Source organism: Myxocyprinus asiaticus, chromosome 33 (genome assembly GCF_019703515.2).
Source record: "Myxocyprinus asiaticus isolate MX2 ecotype Aquarium Trade chromosome 33, UBuf_Myxa_2, whole genome shotgun sequence".
NCBI classification, from domain to species: domain Eukaryota; kingdom Metazoa; phylum Chordata; class Actinopteri; order Cypriniformes; family Catostomidae; genus Myxocyprinus; species Myxocyprinus asiaticus.
The window spans coordinates 20164715-20184452 of NC_059376.1; the positions used below are offsets into that span (position 1 = coordinate 20164715).

General features: G+C 40.3%; 1 pseudogene; it reads right to left on the reverse strand.

Moving 5' to 3' along the window:
* Positions 1-3704: 3704 nt before the first annotated feature.
* On the reverse strand, positions 3705-19018 carry LOC127424599 (uncharacterized; annotated as a pseudogene).
* Positions 19019-19738: the final 720 nt, after the last annotated feature.

Sequence of the window (19738 nt, forward strand, 5' to 3'; positions counted from 1 at the left end):
AGATTTCGTTTTCTCCACTTTACATACCCTTTAGCATCACGACTCAAACGTGTGTAGTGTGTGTGTGTGTGTGTGTGTGTGTGTGTGTGTGTGTGTGTGTGTGTGTGTGTGTGTGTGTGTGGGCAGGTTTAAGTGGTTTATGAGGACTTTTTTTTTTAGGTTACAAACTGGTAATTACAAGGGCATTATGCTATAAATGTGGTTTATGAGGACATTTCTAGTGTCCCCATAATTCAAATCGCTTAAAAAACATACTAAACGATGTTTTATTGAAAATGTAAAAATGCAGAACGTTTTTTGTGAGGGTTAGGTTTTGTGGTAGGGTTAAGGTTAGCGGACAGAATCTATAGTTTGTAAAGTATAAAAATCATTATGTCTATAGAGAGTCCTCATAATGATAGCTAAACCAACATGTGTGTGTGTGTGTGTGTGTGTGTGTGTGATTAACAGCATTGGCCATTTTCTTTTCAATTTGGGATATGATTGAATTGTGTTATTTGCCAGTTCGTTTACTTTGCTCTCACTTACATAGTAATTGTAATGTTCCTCAAGGAAAACAGACAGTTTTTTTTTTTTTTTTTTTTTTAGTAAATGTGCTTTTTCGTTTCAAGTAAAAAAATGTTTTGGTTCAGATTTTGGCACCAAATTTTACTTCTCCACATTGTGTCCTTCCTGCTTTTGTTGCTGTAGAGTTGATGGTAAACCTTCAAATACTTTTACTGTGTTGGTGTAACCAGAGAATGGGTCTTTTAAAGCAACCCTATTGTTTTTCTGAATTACGACTCCTTAAAATCTGCTTTCTTCTGCAATTGCTAAAGAAAAATTATGTTATTGTTTCAGACTCGACCCATGTTTTCTATTTGTTTTGTTACATTTACCTGCATTTAAGTCTTTTTGCTAAATTTTGTAGTTCAAGTGGCAGAGCATGGCACTATAATGCCAAGGTCATGGGTTCGACACACAAGTTGCTTTGGATAAAAAGCGACATGAATAAATGTAAATGAAAGTGAAACACAACCATACAAATATTACTGTAAGAAGAGAGATGTACAAAATATAAAAAAATAATAATAATACAAAAGCATTACTGCTCTTTCTGTTACCATAGAAACTATAGATGTCTCTCAGCAGACTGTACTTAGATGAAATGGGGCAAAAAATTCTCACCTGTGGATCTGTAGGGAACAAAAAAAAAAATTACTCATACACTGTATTATACCTTAATAGAGAACTGGGGGTGGCAGACAGGTCAAGTAGAACTTTGGGTACATTTTGTTCCCAAGAACAAATGATTACCAAAGACAAAATAATGCAGGCAATATAGTTGGTATGATTTAATCTAGTCAGTGTGAGAGATGGTTAGACAGATATTTATTGGTACTGGACAGCTTGTTGGCCAACAAGAGATGTTCTCTTTTCCTCATTTCATATGTGTATTTTTATTTTAACCTGAAGCGTTGATGCTTCTGCATATTTCTGAGTGAAACAAGAGAAAAAAAATGTAGGGTCATACATATTTTTATTCATCAGGAATTGATTAGCTTGTGGAAGGTGGGCATTACATATCAGAATGTAGCCAGGTGGTTGAAGGTGAGGGGTTGAAAGGTAAAAGGGATTTGTGATGTCAGCTGAAAAGGAAATTAGAGGCTTTGACAAACATTAGAAAGACAAACATTTCTTTATTTGGAATAACGTGCACCAAATTAATCTTGGACAATAAGACCAGGAATATGCATTAACAAAATATATTGTGTCCATTTTGAATTCATGTTGACTTTAAAATGTTCTTTTTGTCTTTTGCATCTTTTAACAATGGACCCTTTTCACAAACTGTAATGACACATTTCTGCCATATTTAACAGTGTACAGTATATCTATGAAAATGTTTTTGTATTTTCAAATGTTTAACTTTTTTGTGTAAATGCAATATAACATTATAACTTTGCAAAAATTAGGGATGTACTTGTGGCAATTTTGTACCACTGCGGTGGTTAAGGGCCAATCACCACTGGTGAATGGTGTGATAAGGTGGTTGAGGGGCATGGGAGGGATTGCACGCAAATCACGTGTTTCTTGCACACCAAACTTTTAAAAGTGCATCATTGGGCACAAAATAAAAATTAAGCTCTTTGTGAAATATCACAAAATAAATAAAATAAAATAAAATAAAAAACCTCTGGTTTTACATTTCTGTCTGTTATTGGACTATATAGCTGATTTTATAGGCCTACGTCAATAACATGTAGCATACACGTCAAGGATTAAAAATATTCCAGATGACCGATTCTGTTAATATTGTTAAACTCACAGTGTGAATTTCGGGGGTCTCAGACTCCCCTGAAGGAACCGGAGACCCCCTGGACAGCTATTCTGCGAATAACCTGATTGGAATCTTAGCTGATACAGACCTGAGCAAATCCCTACCTGTTTGCTTTAACTCCGCCTCGGCACACGCTTTAAGCACTGTGATTTTACGCTTCAAACCCTCACTTAAACCCCTCGCAAACACCGTTTGGCTAGAGTTGTGCGCTAAATGCATATCTTGTGAATACGCTGTTACCATAACCATGCGTTAAGTAGTGCAAAATTGCGACGTCTGGAAAAAGCGCAAAATCAAGAAATCTGTAAAAAAAATTAATTAATTAATACATCCCTATGCTTTATTATACTCATTAAATTACATTATTTCATAAATGTATTTCAAGTTTTTGTAAGGTATTTTGTGTAAATTGATATGTTTACATCACATGCATAACTGCCAGTGGCACTCTACCACTGCAGTGGGGCAGTTGTCTCAGTGATCCTACCAGCCCTAGCAAAAATAACGTTATTCTTTGTGTTATATCAAAGTCTTTCTAGCAAGTCAGTCCGCTGTTGGCCATCTTTGTAATGCTCTCAGGAGGCTATTTGTCCAGTCTACTTGAATGGGGGAACAATGAAATCTCAAAAATGGTTGGTCAAGATTACGAACAAAGAACATATTTCAAATCAGCAATTAAATGTGATAATGTTGGAATCATAAATTGTGCTTCTTTACCTCATATTATGCTAAAACATGCAATTTTCCCTGCTTGAAAAGCTAATGTGAATGAGCAACAGCAAGTTGATTGACAGGCGATGTCTGTATCTTAAAGATGATTGGCTCTTTTACCTGAAAGGTGAGACTACCTTTCTACATCCGTTGACAGTTGGGCACTAGAGCTTCTTGGTTGGGAATTCCAGTTTCTCCCATTAATTTAAATAGAAGTGGCCCATCTCTGCTAAATAGTCTCTGGTTATATTACCCTGGCATAAAAAAAAAAAAAAAACAAGTCAACACTGCTGTGATGGAGTTTTAGAACAGCTGCTGAGGGAGTCACATTACATTTGGCATCTTTCTCTCTTCTGACTGCCGTAATCCACCTTTTTCTATTTTTTTTTTTAAAGTCTTGGAAACATTATAATGCATTTTTCTATTGCTGTTGGAGCAAATGGGAATGCAAAAATAATATTTGCTGTGAGTTCCCAGACACCGCTACTGAAATTTACCCAGCAATAGTTTACTTCCATGGTCCAAACCCCGGAATGTGAAAAGGGTCCATAGAAGAGTAGAAAGAAGAAATGAAAAAGGGTGGATGGGATCATTGCCACACTACATAGCCAGATTCAAACTCTCGTCCATAGGAACACAACATCTAGATGTGTCCGAGCACATGTGCTGGCTGCTAGTCCACAGCTCCTACAATCACTTGTAGTCTTTTATCTGAGCCTGTCCTAAGTTTTAGGCCCAGATCTTCGTGCAGTCTGTCCATTCTTTCCAGCTCACTGCTTATGTTGAGAAAATCAGCATCCATCATCAAAAATGCAGAGGGAATCACAGTGGGAATTATGTGGTTTCTCTCCACAACCAGTGAGAAGCCACCAGGCAGAGAGTACTTCATTGTCCTAGTCATTTTCCAGCTGTCATAAATCTGGATTTGGGCCACGTTCAAGAAGTTTTCCATGCTCATATTTTGTATTTCATTGTGGTTCAGTGGAACTTGGAGACACTTCGAGAGTTGCATCATAATGAAGCATGGGCCATTCAACTCTGTGTAAATGGGTCCTGATGACATTTTGTTTGAGGACGTATTCTGAACTTGGCTTTTGGACATTTGGTTTTCACTGTCTACTGTAAAGCTTTTGTAACTATCAGGATACTCATTGCCTTTCTTTGATATAAAGGTGGAACCTGTTTTAGATCTTTCAACAAGTGATGTGTCAATTGTTTTGCTTTTTTCCTCTTGAGACTGTTCAAACAGTGCAATGTCTTCTTCATACTTTTTGGTCTTGTCTGATTGATTGTGATTTAGTTCTTGTCCCTCTTCTAGAATTAGTCCCCATTGGCCATTACACTGATTCAACCAGGTCTGTGTGGATGCCAGTTGGAAGCTCTGAGTATCATAGTAGTACTCTACATCATGGTTTCCCCCACACAGCTGACACCCATTTACTTTAGGCGCTTCTCTGTTTGCTCTCCCAGCTCATACTCCACTTTACTGGAACTCTCATGGTGTCCTGAAACTCTCTTTCACCTGCTCTTATTGGTTTAGGCACATCTGTATGAATATTTGAATATATGACTTCAGAATTGTAGGAAAAATTCTGGACATTATAATTGTGTTTCTCAAACTGAATTAAAATAGACTGAATTGCAATATGATGATGTGCATATAGGGTGATGTTAATGGATTTGAAGCCAAATCCAGTCAATTATCCAGATGAATAACATATAAAATCTTATGGCTATTGTCTGCTGTGCACAATTCATGCTTTGCACTCCTTTCGAAATAGAGCCAATTATAGAGCAAACTTCAGAGTGTTTGAATTATATTTTAAACCTTCTTATTTAGGAATCATCTAGAATTTACTCGCTAACTTCAAAATAGGGGCATCATTGTATTAGGTAATTCAATAGTATGTTTAATGTTATGGAATTATTGAAATGAAACCTTTTCCTTAGGATACAGCATTCAGATGTAAACAACAGTCTTAACATAGTATACCTCTCTAAAGCAACATTTAAGCATTTCTGCAAGACAATCTTTATTAAAATTCAGAGCTTACCATAGCATGCAATTTGTTTCTTACCTGCAGAGTTGTGTACCAGCAAACAAAATTCAAATTGTCTTTTTGTAGATTATTGCTGGCTTAATGATACCTACTCAGTGTGATATGGCACACAATTGTTATTCTAAAAGTAAAAAGACTGTTTAGAGGTAGATGTGGTTGTAGTTTGGTAAGTTTTCTGCAACCACAGCGAAGGTGAGCTTTGCATGTGTTGTAGTTACAGCCTTTGTCAGCGGATACCATGGTACAATGCATTGAAACTTAACAGCTCTAAATAACTTTTGTTTACACACTACTAAAACATGTATGCATACTCACACAATACTATATATCTGACCAGTATTTGTAATATTGTTGCATTAGGAGCTCACAAGCAAGCCATTGTGACAATTACAGACAAATAAATACTGTAAATGCAGTCGTCCTAGTGGTAAAAAAAACAAAACAAAAAACATGAGTGTTAACAGTACTGACTGATTTCTTTACACTCAATTAAGCCTAAATTACACTGCTGTCGGGTCTGAGGTAAAGAGTGTAAAATGTATCCATGCTTTTGACTACACCTCAGGTGTTGTATTTACTTAAACAGAATCGTACTGTAATATCCACACAAACAGTACCTGCATACAATTATTGACAATGTCTGAAAAACCAGATCACGCTCTATTGTTTCACGAGTAGCATATAAACAAAGTTCACTTGGGATTGATGCCTTTTTCAAGCATTAATAATCAGGAAATTTTCCCAATGATTATTGATCTATATCTAAAAATTTTACAGATATACTTTAAATAGGGCTACTCATTACTACACGAACCCTTAAATCTACAGCAAAAGCCTACCAGTATTCATCGGTACCTTGTGAGGTCTAGGAGTTGTTAGTAAGAGTGATGCCCTCCACCTTCTCAAGCTGCATACACACAAAATTCTTTGTCTTCATACATACACTATATTGCCAAAAGTATTCGCTCATCTGCCTTTAGACGCATATGAACTTAAGTGACATCCCATTCTTAATCCATAGGGTTTAATATGACGTCGGCCCACCCTTTGCAGCTATAACAGCTTCAACTCTTCTGGGAAGGCTTTCCACAAGGTTTAGGAGTGTGTTTATGGGAATTTTTGACCATTCTTCCAGAAGCGCATTTGTGAGGTCAGACACTGATGTTGGACGAGAAGGCCTGGCTCGCAGTCTTCGCTCAAATTCATCCCAAAGGTGCTCTATCGGGTTGAGGTCAGGACTCTGTGCAGGCCAGTCAAGTTCTTCCACACCAAGCTCGCTCATCCATGACTTTATGGACCTTGCTTTGTGCACTGGAGTGCAGTCATGTTGGAACAGGAAGGGGCCATCCCCAAACTGTTCCCACAAAGTTGGGAGCATGGAATTGTCCAAAATCTCTTGGTATGCTGAAGCATTCAGAGTTCCTTTCACTGGAACTAAGGGGCCAAGCCCAGCTCCTGAAAAACAACTCCACACCATAATCCCCCCTCCACCAAACTTCACAGCTGGCACAATGCAGTCAGACAAGTACCGTTCTCCTGGCAACCGCCAAACCCAGACTCGTCCATCAGATTGCCAGATGGAGAAGCGTGATTCGTCACTCCAGAGAACGTGTCTCCACTGCTCTAGAGTCCAGTGGCGGCGTGCTTTACACCATGGCATCCGACGCTTTGCACTGCACTTGTTGATGTATGGCTTGGATGCAGCTGCTCGGCCATGGAAACCCATTCCATGAAGCTCTCTACGCACTGTTCTTGAGCTAATCTGAAGGCCACATGAACTTTGGAGGTCTGTAGCGATTGACTCTGCAGAAAGTTGGCGATCTCTGCGCACTATGCGCCTCAGCATCCGCTGACCCCGCTCTGTCATTTTACGTGGCCTACCACTTTGTGGCTGAGTTGCTGTCATTCCCAATCGCTTCCACTTTGTTATAATACCACTGACAGTTGACTGTGGAATATTTAGTAGCGAGGAAATTTCACGACTGGACTTGTTGCACAGGTGGCATCCTATCACAGTACCACGCTGGAATTCACTGAGCTCCTGAGAGCGGCCCATTCTTTCACAAATGTTTGCAGAAGCAGTCTGCATGCCTAGGTGCTTCATTTTATACACCTGTGGCCATGGAAGTGATTGGAACACCTGAATTCAATTATTTGGATGGGTGAGCGAATACTTTTGGCAATATAGTGTATCTCAACACAACGTTAGTAAAGTCTGAGCGGCAGGGTAACATAAACTCCGCTTTCATTTTGTCTAACATGTTTCGAAAATAGACTCTCCACCACGTTAAGCAGCTGCATATCTCTGACTATAAACTTAGCTACACAATCTGTAAGCATCTTGGCCTGAGGTGAATCAATTAATAATTTATTCTTAGGGTTCAAAGCTTCCGCAATGTAGGTTGTACCTGTTAACTACCTTTTGCTGCACATTCCTGCCATTCGCCATTATATCTGTTCATATGGGATATTAGATTGTTTGTGTTCCTGTATGGCAATTCTTCCTTACACTTTTTACCCACTGTTTTTGATTGCCTCATCCAGGTATTGGCCAGCACCATCAAGCCAGAATCTGAAATTACTTTAAACTACTCTTCTTTTACCCTTTCCCAAAAACTCTCCCATTTGTTTATGCGCCATAACATTACCCACAACGAAACACAATGCGAAACACCAGCTGCAAAAATGTAGGGGTGACAGAGGTCACAGTAACTTTTGTATTAAAGGTGCATTCAGTAACATTTTGTTTGTGTCATCTTGGTCTTACAGTGACACCTAGTGGTGTGGTTGCAGCATTATTCAAAATCAATAGTTTTCTGTTACAGATGGCATTGTAGAAATTTATTATTCATAACCAGCCATGATTAAATTTTTCCAAGAGTGAGAGTGTCCAATAACAAGACTTACCAAGGTTACTGAGATTAAGCAAGTAATATTCATTTGGTCATGTGATTCTAAACTGGCAGCACCCATGAGGGCACCCCTGCCCCATTTAGAATAAAACAGCTTTTATAAGGTTACTGATATGACTAGAGTCCTCATCTCATGTGAGTGGCCATGATTTTATACATATGTTTCAAAATTACAATCTGTTTCTTTTTTTTTTCAGATTAACATTTTTATTGGTTGTTTCTCAAACATAACATAGAACACAGCAAAATATACATGCACAGAGTCAATCATTATCCTCCTTAACCCCCATTAATTCCCTATACCCCTCCCAATCCACAACCCCACCCCAACACTCAACAAACATTCCTGTGGTCCAAACCGGAGTATACACATATAAACACGAAGAGAAAAAAAAACTAAACAAAAAGGTGTTTCTCGCCACATGGCCCGCACCGAGAGCCTTCCAGAAAGGTCATGTATTTGACATCTTTTTGAATGCCGCCACCCTGCCCAATTCAGTGAACCATTCTTGAAATGAGGGAGCACCAATTGACTTCCATCCTCTAAGAAATATTTGTCTGCCAATCATTACACTAGTTTGGACCCAGCTTATTGTATATTTGTCACCTACTTTAATAACTGCCCCATCAACCAATATACATAGTCTGGGGCAGAATGAAATTTGAGTATCTAAAACCTCACAGATAAAATGCTGGACTCTTAACCAGAATTCTTGAATCTTAGCACAGAACCACAAAGCATGGGCCATGTCTCCATCCTCCAACTGGCTTCGGCAGCAGGTAGTTGTGTCTTTTAAACCAAGCCTAAACAATCTAGTGGGAGTCCAGCAAAATCTTAAACTGAATAAGGTGTACTCTTGCATCCCAAGACATAGTTTTAACATTTTTTTAAAATTCTTTCCCACTCACTATCCCAATACCAAGCTTAAATCTCTTTCCCATAACCTCTTAAGAGATGTTAAGGCCCCATCCCCAAGACTCTGAATCAACGAGGAATAATATACTGACACTTCATGCCCCTTTCCAAAGGCTGTGAGCACCATACAGAGGGTGTCTCCAGCTTTAGGGGGCTGTGTAGTGCCACCAAAACTAGTACAAAGTAAATGGTACAACTGTAAATACCTAAAAAATTGAGACCTAGAAATCCCAAATTGCTGTGTTCTATTTTCAAATGATCTCAAAGCTCCATTTTCATAAAGGTCACCAATTGTAGCAACACCCCTCTCAATCCATTCTTTCCAGCAAAAGGGGGACTTGTTAATACACAGTTTGGGGTTCAGCCATATGCTTGCGGAAGCATTGAGCTAAATATCAAAACTGAACAAACGGGAAACATTTGTCCATACTGAATGCAAGTGTGAAATAATGGGATGCAATTTTACTTCTCCAGGCAGTTTGATAGAAAGACTTTGCAATGGCGAGATTGGGGCAAGGACCACTTGTTCAATATAGTACCAGGGAGAAGCTATCTCAGTTGGAAGAGACCAGTGTGCCAAGTGTTTAAGATTAAAAGCATAGAAATAAAAACATTTTTGGGGAGGCCTAAACCTCATTTGTCAATTGGTCTATGTAACTTACTGAAATTCAACCGAGGTTGTTTACCATTCCAAATAAAGGACTTCGATATTCATTCAAATTGTTTAAAATAAGAAAGAGGAACTTCTAAGGGGAGAGACTGTAGTAGATAGTTGAATTTAGGGATACAGTTAATTCTTATAACATTGACCTTCCCATCCATAGACAAATGTATTGAAGCCCACCTATCCACATCACAAGAGAACCTTTTCATTAATGGGTCAAAATCAAAATTAACTCTAACTAAATCTCTCAAATTTGCTGGAAATAAAATGCCTAAATACTTAATGTACTGGAAAATACTGGACTCCCTCTCTCACGCCACACTCTGCTCCCTCTCCCTCACTCTGTTTTTGCAAGGATTGGACTAGAAATACAGATCTGTGGATCCTAGTGGCGATCAGTTGATCGCCTTCTGCCTATGCTCTCTGGTTTTACGGAAGGCTGTGTTAAGACTGTGTTTACTCACCTCACGCTACTTACTGTTTCCTCTGTTCTGTTAAATAAACTCCTGCACCTGGGTTCATCTCCGGTTCCTGTGTTAGTGTGTCATTACAGATGCCTTGCTTGGGGGCATTGAAAGGTGCCAGGTTGGAAAGCCGTGTCAGGGCAATATGCTTTCAGAGAAAGAGCTTCTGATTTAGACCAATTCACCCTGTATCCTGAAAATCTGGAGAAGGAATTAATGATTTTATGGAGGCTAGGTGTAGATCTACTAGGGTTGGAGACAAGTAAAATATCAGGAAAATCATCCTCTTTTCTAATTGTGGCTGCTGATGGTTGCAGGGCAAGACAGAACAATAAAGGGGAGAGAGGACAGCCTTGCAGGGTTCCCCTACCAAGAGAAAAATAACTGGAAATAAATCCATTAGTTTGCACTGCTGCTAACAGTTGTTTATAAAGTAACTTAATCCATCCAATAAAAGTTTTCCCGAACCTGTAAATTTCCAAAATCTTAAAGAGTCCCATTCCACACTATCAAATGCCTTCTCAGTGTCAAGTGAGTTGGCAGCGTTTGGGTCTGATCATTCGCTACTGACCACATAATATTAATAAAACGTCTAATATTATCAGAATTACGACCATGAATAAACCCCACTTGAACTATATGTACAATAGATGTAATTACTCGATCAATTAGCCAGAATTTTAGACAATATTTTTACATCTAACTGGATCAGGGAAATTTGACGATAAATTTTACATTCATTTAGGTCCTTTTTTAAGAATGAGACTGATCAGGGCTTGCATCATGGTCATGTTGGTGTTCACCTTTCTTTAATGATTCTGTGTAAACTTCCAACATAAGTGGAGCCAGTTCTGTGAAGATCTTACAAATTCTGCAGCAAAACTGCCTGGCTCAGGTGCCTTTATCTTTTGGCAAGGCTTTAATTACCTCAAGCTCCTCCAAACTAATATCTGAGTCATGAGTTTTGATCACTCTTCAATTTAAGTTCTAATGGTTCTACGAAGATGCTGATATCCTTATCAGCAGACGAAGACATGAAGCTATAAAGATCTAAATAGAATTCTTTAAAGGGTTTATTAACATCTGTGGCAGAAGTAATTATATTGCCTCCAGAAGACTTCACTAAAGGAATGGTGGGGGAAAAAAAACTATGTATCTGGCAAGATTTTCCCTGCTTTGTCCCCTTACTCAAAATATGTCTGTCTTGCCCTGAATAACCAAAACTCAACCTTCTGTGACAATAGTATTGTACCTATATTTTGGCTGGGTCAACTCTCTTAGACCATTGGATGACAGCTTTTTCAACTTTTAATACTCTTTTTCCAATTCTATGAACTATTGTGCTTTAATCTTTTCAATGAATGAGGTTTGTTGTATGATCCACCCCCTAAGAACTGCCTTAAGCGCCTCCCATGCCACACCCACAGAGGACACTGAGGACCAGTTTTTTTCTACATAAACACTTCTGTCTTTAACATTTGTTGAAATTCAGGGTCTTGAATAAGGGATGATTTTCTTTTCTCTATATGCGGCAACATCTCTAAACACACCAAAGCATGATCTGAAACTAAAATAGTCCCAATTGAGCAGTCAGTGGTAGATGGAATAAATAGGGCTGGGAGGGTCACTTTTGAAATGTATTCCATTACATCATGTCATTTGTAACATATTCTGTTAGATTACTCAAGGTCAGTAACATATTTTAAATACTTTAGATTACTTCATTTTTTCACTTGTGTTGACTATAAAAACTCTGCCAGTACAGTAAGACAAAATACACATGTTAGAAATACATTCTCTGAAAAACCTAAATATCTTATGCAGTGTTGTTTCTAAAACAAGATTAATCTAATTGATCTTGTTTTAAGGATTTTTAGATATTTTTACAGGAAAACAAAGCAAAAATTATCAAGAATATGATTTTTGTCCTAATATCAAAAGTCTTATTAGAAAAAAAGAAATTATGATCCAATTTATCTTGATAAATATGATCGTGCATGTAAAATGGCTAGAAACAGCATTTTAGCTTGGCATAAAGCCGACAATTTACACAAGGTTTATTTCTATTTCTTCTGCTCTAAACTTACTTCAAACTTACATTCATACGAGCAGACAGAGAAGTAACACATCATAAGAAAGTCTTTTGCTGCTGTTCAAATGCACTTTGGATTGCATTATTTATATGTATAAATGTTTCCCATCAGAAAGGACTAAATATTAAATGAAACAAATGACAATAAAATGCAAAGTAAACTCTTCAGTAATCAAAATATTTTTTGAATGTAACTGTATTCTAATTACCAATTATTTAAACTGTAACTGTAGTGGAATACAGTTACTTATATTTTGTATTTTAAATACGTAATCCCATTACATGTATTCTGTTACTCCCCAAACCTGGAAATAAGTGATTTTATATATATAAAAAAATATATAAAAAAATCTATTTTAGAGTAAATCTTATGAACTGATGAAAAAAAGGTGTAGTCCCTCCCAGATGGATTCAAAAGTCTCCAAAAAGATTTTTTCACAACCTCTGAAGTGTCAGCATTTCTCTAAAGAGTCTACAAACCTTTGGATCACTATGATCAAGGACTGGATCCATTAAAAGAATGAAGTCTCCACGCAAAACCATATCATAAAGGAACCCAACAGCTTGTAGCTTCCCCTCAAGATCTATAAAAAAGTTCTGATCATTAGCATTGAAATAATAGTATTAGCCAAAACAAGGTTTTGCCCGTGTTTCAGCCAAAACAATAATGGCTCTTCCTAAATTATCTTTGATCTGTTTGAGACATTTGAATTGTAAATGCTTAGTTATCTATGTAATGACTCCTCTGCTCTTACTCGAACCAGAACTGAAAAACACATGCCCACCCCATGCCCTAACAAGTTCCCTTTCGTAGGAACTCGAGCTGCATAATCGCATTGGGACACACCCTGAGTGTAACGTGGTCTGAAACCTTTATACAATCATGCCAATTTATTGTCTGATGGTGCTTAGGTAACAACCCTAGGGAGCTACATCATGGGATCCATAAAGGCACTCATTTTGAGTCAGATTTTCTGTTCTTCAGTGCATGAGCTCATCTGGCCCATGTTGTACCAACAACGTGAGGATCATTATTATTCTCCATTTTGAGTGGCAACACAGGATGGAATTTAAGAAGCGACTTTCAGAGATACGAGGTATTTTAACTAGTTTTTTTGTCTTTCGCACGTTCATGGACCACACAGGCGTTCTGACACGCACTGCTATCTCAGCTCGATTTTTCGATGGCAGCATGGATGTCGCTCTTTTCAGTCAGCTGTTGGATCTACACACAATGGTTTTGCAGTCCAACCAAACGCATCGCGTTAAGGAATGACTTTGAGCTAATATCGGCTTTGTTTGAAATTTCCCTCATTTTTCCCCGTAGCCCACGCTGGGGAACGAGTTGATCAAGGCAAGGCTTTTGTTTGCGAGGGTGTTTCATGCATTATATGTTGGGACAAGTTTAGTTCTTAAAAATTTTTTCAGTACACCAATTTAGCTCAGTCTGCCCCATAATTTACGCTGGCGAATGAGCATTGAATATTTTCAGCTTGAGTTTTGCCACTGCCTCCATGACCAAGGGTCTCAGGGCACACGTAATATAACTCAATGCACGATAAAAATAGGTCTACACACAAGCCTGACAGTCTTGCTGTGTAACGAAGGATGAGCCCCTATTCAGTGAATGAAATTGGACTGTATAAAAATATCCCTTTCTCTCCTGTTTGCCCTTCGTCAGTATCGGGATGAGTTTGCCGTAGAATATGGTTCAGTTTCCCCCCGCAGCTTGCTGGGGAGCGAACATTATAAAAAAAAATACAAACGCTTCCCAAATTCAGCCTCTGTCTCTATGACCAAGGGTCTCAAGACATGCATAACAGAATTCGATGTTCATCAAGCACAAGTGTACACAAAACACACAGTGAACATAAGCACCACACGTTGTCCCCCCATAAGAATGCTGGGACCTTTGTGACGAGCCTGCTTGCTCTCAATTCCCCTCCATGTTCACACATTCTTCCCCGTTCTATGGTAGAGAAGATGGTTTATCTGGCATCCTCTACTGTAAATACATTCAGTGTGACTGCTTTTTATAACTGCCTGATCAAATTCAGCCTCTGTCTCCATAACCAAGTGTTTCGGGACATGCATGACATAATTCAATGTTCATCGAGCACAAGTGTACACAAAACATAGAGTGAACATAAGCACCACACATTGTCCCCCCATAAGGAATGCCAGGGCCATTGTGGCAAACCAGTTTTCTGAAATAAACATTCCCCCCAATGTTCATACACTTTTCCCCGTTCAAATACCAGGGAAAATTTTATTCTGTCAGCGTCCCTGCTGTAGATACATTCAGGGCGCACATCACTTATTCCTAAATACAATAAAGAAAAAACATGATCGAATTTCCTTCAACCAGCCACAGTATTAGAGGAGTGAAGGCCAAAAGTAAGCCAAGTGTGCCATCTAGTTGTTACAGGTTGCGCTGCAGGCAAGAGCCATGCATTAATCCCTCTGTCTGCCTGTCTGTCGGCTTGGCAGCAGCTGAAGGACATTTCAAACTGGGTACTTTGAACGATAAAGCATGTTTATGTAATTCAATTCAGGCCAACAACCAGTACGTTCAGTGGGGTTGTTCCAACAGACGTTTCTGTTCGGGAAGCCCTGTTTTTGATTTTGGAAATTCATTCTCTCTTAGAAAAGGGGCAATAAAGGAGATTCCCCCTTCTCAGAGAGAGTGTGGCTCTCTTTACAGCCATTATTTTATGGTCCCAAAAAAAGACGGCAGTTTGCATCCCATTCTGGATTTGAGACGTTTGAATTCCAAACTAATGAAATGTCAATTCGGAATGCTGACAGAAGCAAATAATGTCACAAATACAGCCAGGTGACTGTTTTGTGACAATAGATTTGAAGGATGCTTATTTCCATATTCAGATGGCGCCGAAGCACAGGTGCTTTCTCAGATTTGCTTTCAGGGGAAAAACGTATACACTTTGCGTCCTTCCATTCGGACTTGCGCTGGCACCACGCACTTTCACAAAATGCATGGATGTGGCTTTGATGGCCTTGAGGCTTCAGGGCATCCACAATTTGAATTATCTCGACGATTGGTTTGTGCTAGCCGACTCGGAGTCTTTGGCTGCCTAATATCGAGATGTCATTCTCAGCCATTTGAGCAATCTAGGGCTGTGTGTAAACCTAGATAAGAGTGTTCTGTTGCCAAGGCAACAGACTCTGTTTCTAGGGGTGGAGCTAGATTCACAGGCAATGCAGGCACATCTGTATCCAGTTTGCATCTGTCATTCCGCTGGTGTCTAGCGATGTTCAGAGTGGGACACGTTCTCCCTGCGAGAACATTTCACAGGCTTTTGGGCTCATGATTGCAGCTTCCACTGTCATTCCCCTGGGCATGTTGCATGCGAGACCTTTTCAGGGCTGGATGAGCTCCACAAAGGGACTTCAACCACTGACGCATGCGTTCCGTCTCTTCAAAGTGATGCGTGGGTACTACCGAACTCTGTCACCATGGAAGTGGACCCTCCTTCTGATGTCGGGCGTTACGTTGGGACAGGAGTGTCACCTTAAAGTTATAGCAACAGACGCCTCCTCCCCGGGTTGGGGCGCTGTATATGATGGTCATCCAGCCTGCAGGGTTTGGATGGGCCAGTGGCAGTATTGGCACATAAACTGTCTAGTGATGTTCACGGTGCTTCTGACATTAAAGTTTTTCCTCCCGGAGACTCAGGGCAGTCATGTCCTTATCCAGTCGGACAACAGGACGGTGATGTCCTACATCAGTTGCCAGGGAGGAGTGCATTCTCATGCCATGCTGAGGCTGGCATGATGCATTCTTCTGTGGGCACGGGAAAATATGCTGTCTCTACGAGCCGTGCATGTTTGGGGCTGGTTGAATTTGGGGGCAGATCTCATATCCATATAGAGCTTGATGCCCGGATAATCTGGAGAATGTTCAGCAGAGCAGAAGTGGATCTGTTTGCTTCGAGCGAGATGTCACAATGTCCCCTCTGGTTTTTCTCTCTCGCCCCAGGCACCACTGGGCATCGATGCGTTGGCGCATCAGTGGCTGACAACACGTCTTTACGCGTTTCCACCAATCAGTCTGCTGCATGCAGTTCTGCAGGGAGTTCGGGAGGATCGGGTTCGGATTCTGTTAGTGGTGCTGTTTTGGCCATCTCATGTATGGTTTTCGACTCCGGTCGCTCTCCTGGAGAAAGTGCCTTGGGAGATTCCAGTCATAACAGATATGTTGTCTCAGGCTTGGGGCAGCATTTGGCACCCCAGGCCAGACTTGTGGAAGTTATGGGTATGGCCCCTCAACGGGGCACACTTTTGAATGATGGGTTATCCCCCGCTGTGATTGATACCATTCTGAATGCTTGAGCTCCATCAACTAGGAAACTTTATACATTCAAGTGGCATATTTTTGCTTCTTGATGTACAATGCGAGGTGAAGATCCAGTTCACTGCCCTGTCGGTACAATGCTGGATTTTTTTGCAAGAGCGTTTTGGGGCTGGAGTTGCCCCAGCAATGCTTAAAGTCTATGTTGCCACTATAGTAGCTGAGCATGCGCTTATCTTAGTCTCTGTCGGTAGACATTCTCTTGTCTCTCGTTTTATGTGCGGGGTACGCTGGCTTAGACCTTTTCGTTCCATCCCGTCCACGTTCCTTAATGGGATTTATCTGTTGTTTTAGAGGCGCTCTTGGGTGCTCCGTTTGAGCGCTTGGGAACAACAGTTGATACATTTCTGACTCTTTAAACGGCTCTGCTGGTGGCATTGGCGTTGTTTAAAAAGGTTGGTGATTTGCATGCCCTGTCTATTAATCCCGAATCTATGGATTTTGCACCAGGGTGTTCAAGGCTGGTGTTAGGACCTTGCTTGGGCTATTTTCCAAAGGTCGTTTGTACATAATTTTGCTTGCAGACTATTAAAATTCAAGCTTTCTATCCTCCCCCATTTGAGTCGGAGGAGCATTAAAGATTGCATATGCTTTGCCCAGTTCGGGCACTGCGAGTTTATCTTGACCGTACTAGCCAGTGGCATAAATCAGAGCAGTTGTTTGTGTGCTTTGGTGGCCACAACAGGGGTGTTTCGGTTTCCAAGCAAAGACAGTCTCATTGGCTAGTTGATGCAATTTGAAGTGCTTATGAAGCATGCGGTTTACCTTAGCCTTCGGGTATTCGAGCTCATTCTACGAGGAGCATGGCATCCTCATGGGCTTTGGCTAGAGGTGCGTCCTTCGAGGACATTTGTATGGCGGCAGGATGGTCCTCTTCACATAAATGTTTTAGATTTTATAATCTGGATGAGGGTTTGACTCCTACTTCCCAGGTTCTCTCTGTTGGAACAGAAATAAACTCAATTATTCAGATGCTTTAGCTCGCTTGTGCGCCACTATATGCTTGCCACACAGGTGTAGACAGTTGGCAGCTGCTGGTCGCATGGTGTGAATGTATATCGTTCCCAATGCGATTGCGCAGCTCGAGTTCCTACGAAAGGCAATGTCTCGGTTACATGAAGCATAACCCTGGTTCCCTGAGTGGGAATGAGACGCTACGTAAGCTGGCCATACTCTCAAGCAGCTGCATAGGCTCGTGCCTTCATGCTGAAAATCTGACTCGATGGCGCAAAGCGAGCACCTTTATGGAGCCCATAACGTAGCTCCCTAGGGGTGTCGCTTAAGTGCAATCAGCCAATAAACTGGTGTGATTGTATAAGAGTTTTAGACGACGTGACACTCAGGGTGTGTCCCAATGCGATTACGCAGTATCTCGTTCCCACTCAGAGAAGCAGGGTTATGCTTCACGTAACCAAGACGTTTTTCAGCTTCCTGTGAAGAAAGGTGCATTTTTTGAAGGAACACTATATCATATTTTTTACGCTTAAGGAAAGATGCAACCTTCCTTCCTTTTTATAGGGTGCCCCAGCCCATTAACAATCCACATGCAGAGAATTTTTTTTACCTAAATTAAAGTATGACATATTGATGTGTAAAGATAAATTGTGTACCCAAGGCAAAATGATATAGACCATTTTCCAACATTGATGTAACAATCAAATCCTGAACAACCCACAGAACAGAAAAAAAAATGCGCTTCAACCCCAACCATAACAGTCCCAGCTGGCAATCCGACGGTCCATGCACGCTCACGAGACGGTCCGTGCACGGTCACGAGATTTTCCGCAACAGTATTGCTACCTGATTGCTCAAGTCCGGTGTTTTTTATTTCTCCTTGTCTTGTTTTGTTTTGTTTTGTTTTTGTTTTTTAACATAAACAGTGCCATTAAATTGCACCAAAAATGTATTCCATAAAATAAGCCAGCAAATAATCACATTGAACCCACAAAATGAACAAATGAACTCAACAATAAGTCAATAAAGGGAGAAATAGAAAAAAAGAGTAGCGCGAGAGTCAGTGGGCAGCCAACAGAATAACATACCCTCTCAGGCTGCATCAGTAAAATGCATGAAGTGTAGTCTGTATTGTTGACCGAGTACACACAAAATGACCCACTCACACCATTGATTTAATGAAGGCCATAGCTTGTCATGGGCATGTAAAAGTCTTGCGACTACCATTCTCAGCTTATCAGGAAAAAGCAGTGCAAAACCCACCTTCTGATTGTGAAGCAATTTTTTACACTCTTTGAATCCGCCAAAGTCGATCTAGCAAAGTCTGGAAAAACCATGATGTTGTGGTCCACCCAGCACAACTTGCCTTTATTCCTCACAGCTCATAGAACAAAGTCTCTGTCAGCCAACTGCAAGAATCTTGCCAGGATAGATCGGTGTCTGTCACCTGCCACAGGAAGCTGACCGACAACTCTGTGGGTGTGCTCAATTTCAAACTGGCGGTCCACTGTTTCGATCAAATTCGTAATAAGCCTGTCCAAAAACTTCACCATATCTTGACCTTCCTTTCCCTTGGGAATTCCAACAAAACAAACATTATGCCTGCTCCGATTTTCAATATCCTCTAGTTTTTTCCACATATGTTCCACATCAGCCTTGGTAGCGGACGGGTTAGCATGTAGCTCTTTCGGCCGACTCCAGAAACTCTACCTCAGGGTGGAAAGTTTTGCGTCAATAGATGTGATCGCTCGACGACAATCCATTTCTTTAGGAGTAAAACTTTTTTAATGGTGAAAAAAAAAATACTGAGCGTAACAGTAATTACAGTAAATGTTATATCACCCCCTTGTGGTATCCCAAATCTGTTACACCAGACTACATTAACCCTTTCCAGCCGGAGCGTTCAAATTTGGGAACAATTATTCCCATGGTTCCTGTCTCAGTATCTTCGCCATCCAATCACCAATTTTATTTCTGAAAACTGCCAGATACTCATGACAATATAAGCTAAAAGCACATATGATTGGTTAAGGGGTTACTGGGCGTGAATAATAAATGTATCGTCATCAGCGTCATCCTACATTTACCTGAGCGGAGCCAGAGAGGATATGCCGGGAGATTACCTCCAGTGTTGGAATTACTGCTTCAAATTGAAAACTGAGGCGATCTTTCGAGGTAAGACAAGTTATTTAACATGTGTTGTCAGTATTGTCTGTTGAAAGTCAAAACGTTTTAGTTACGAAGCATTTATTTGTAGGAGTAACGATAGTTAT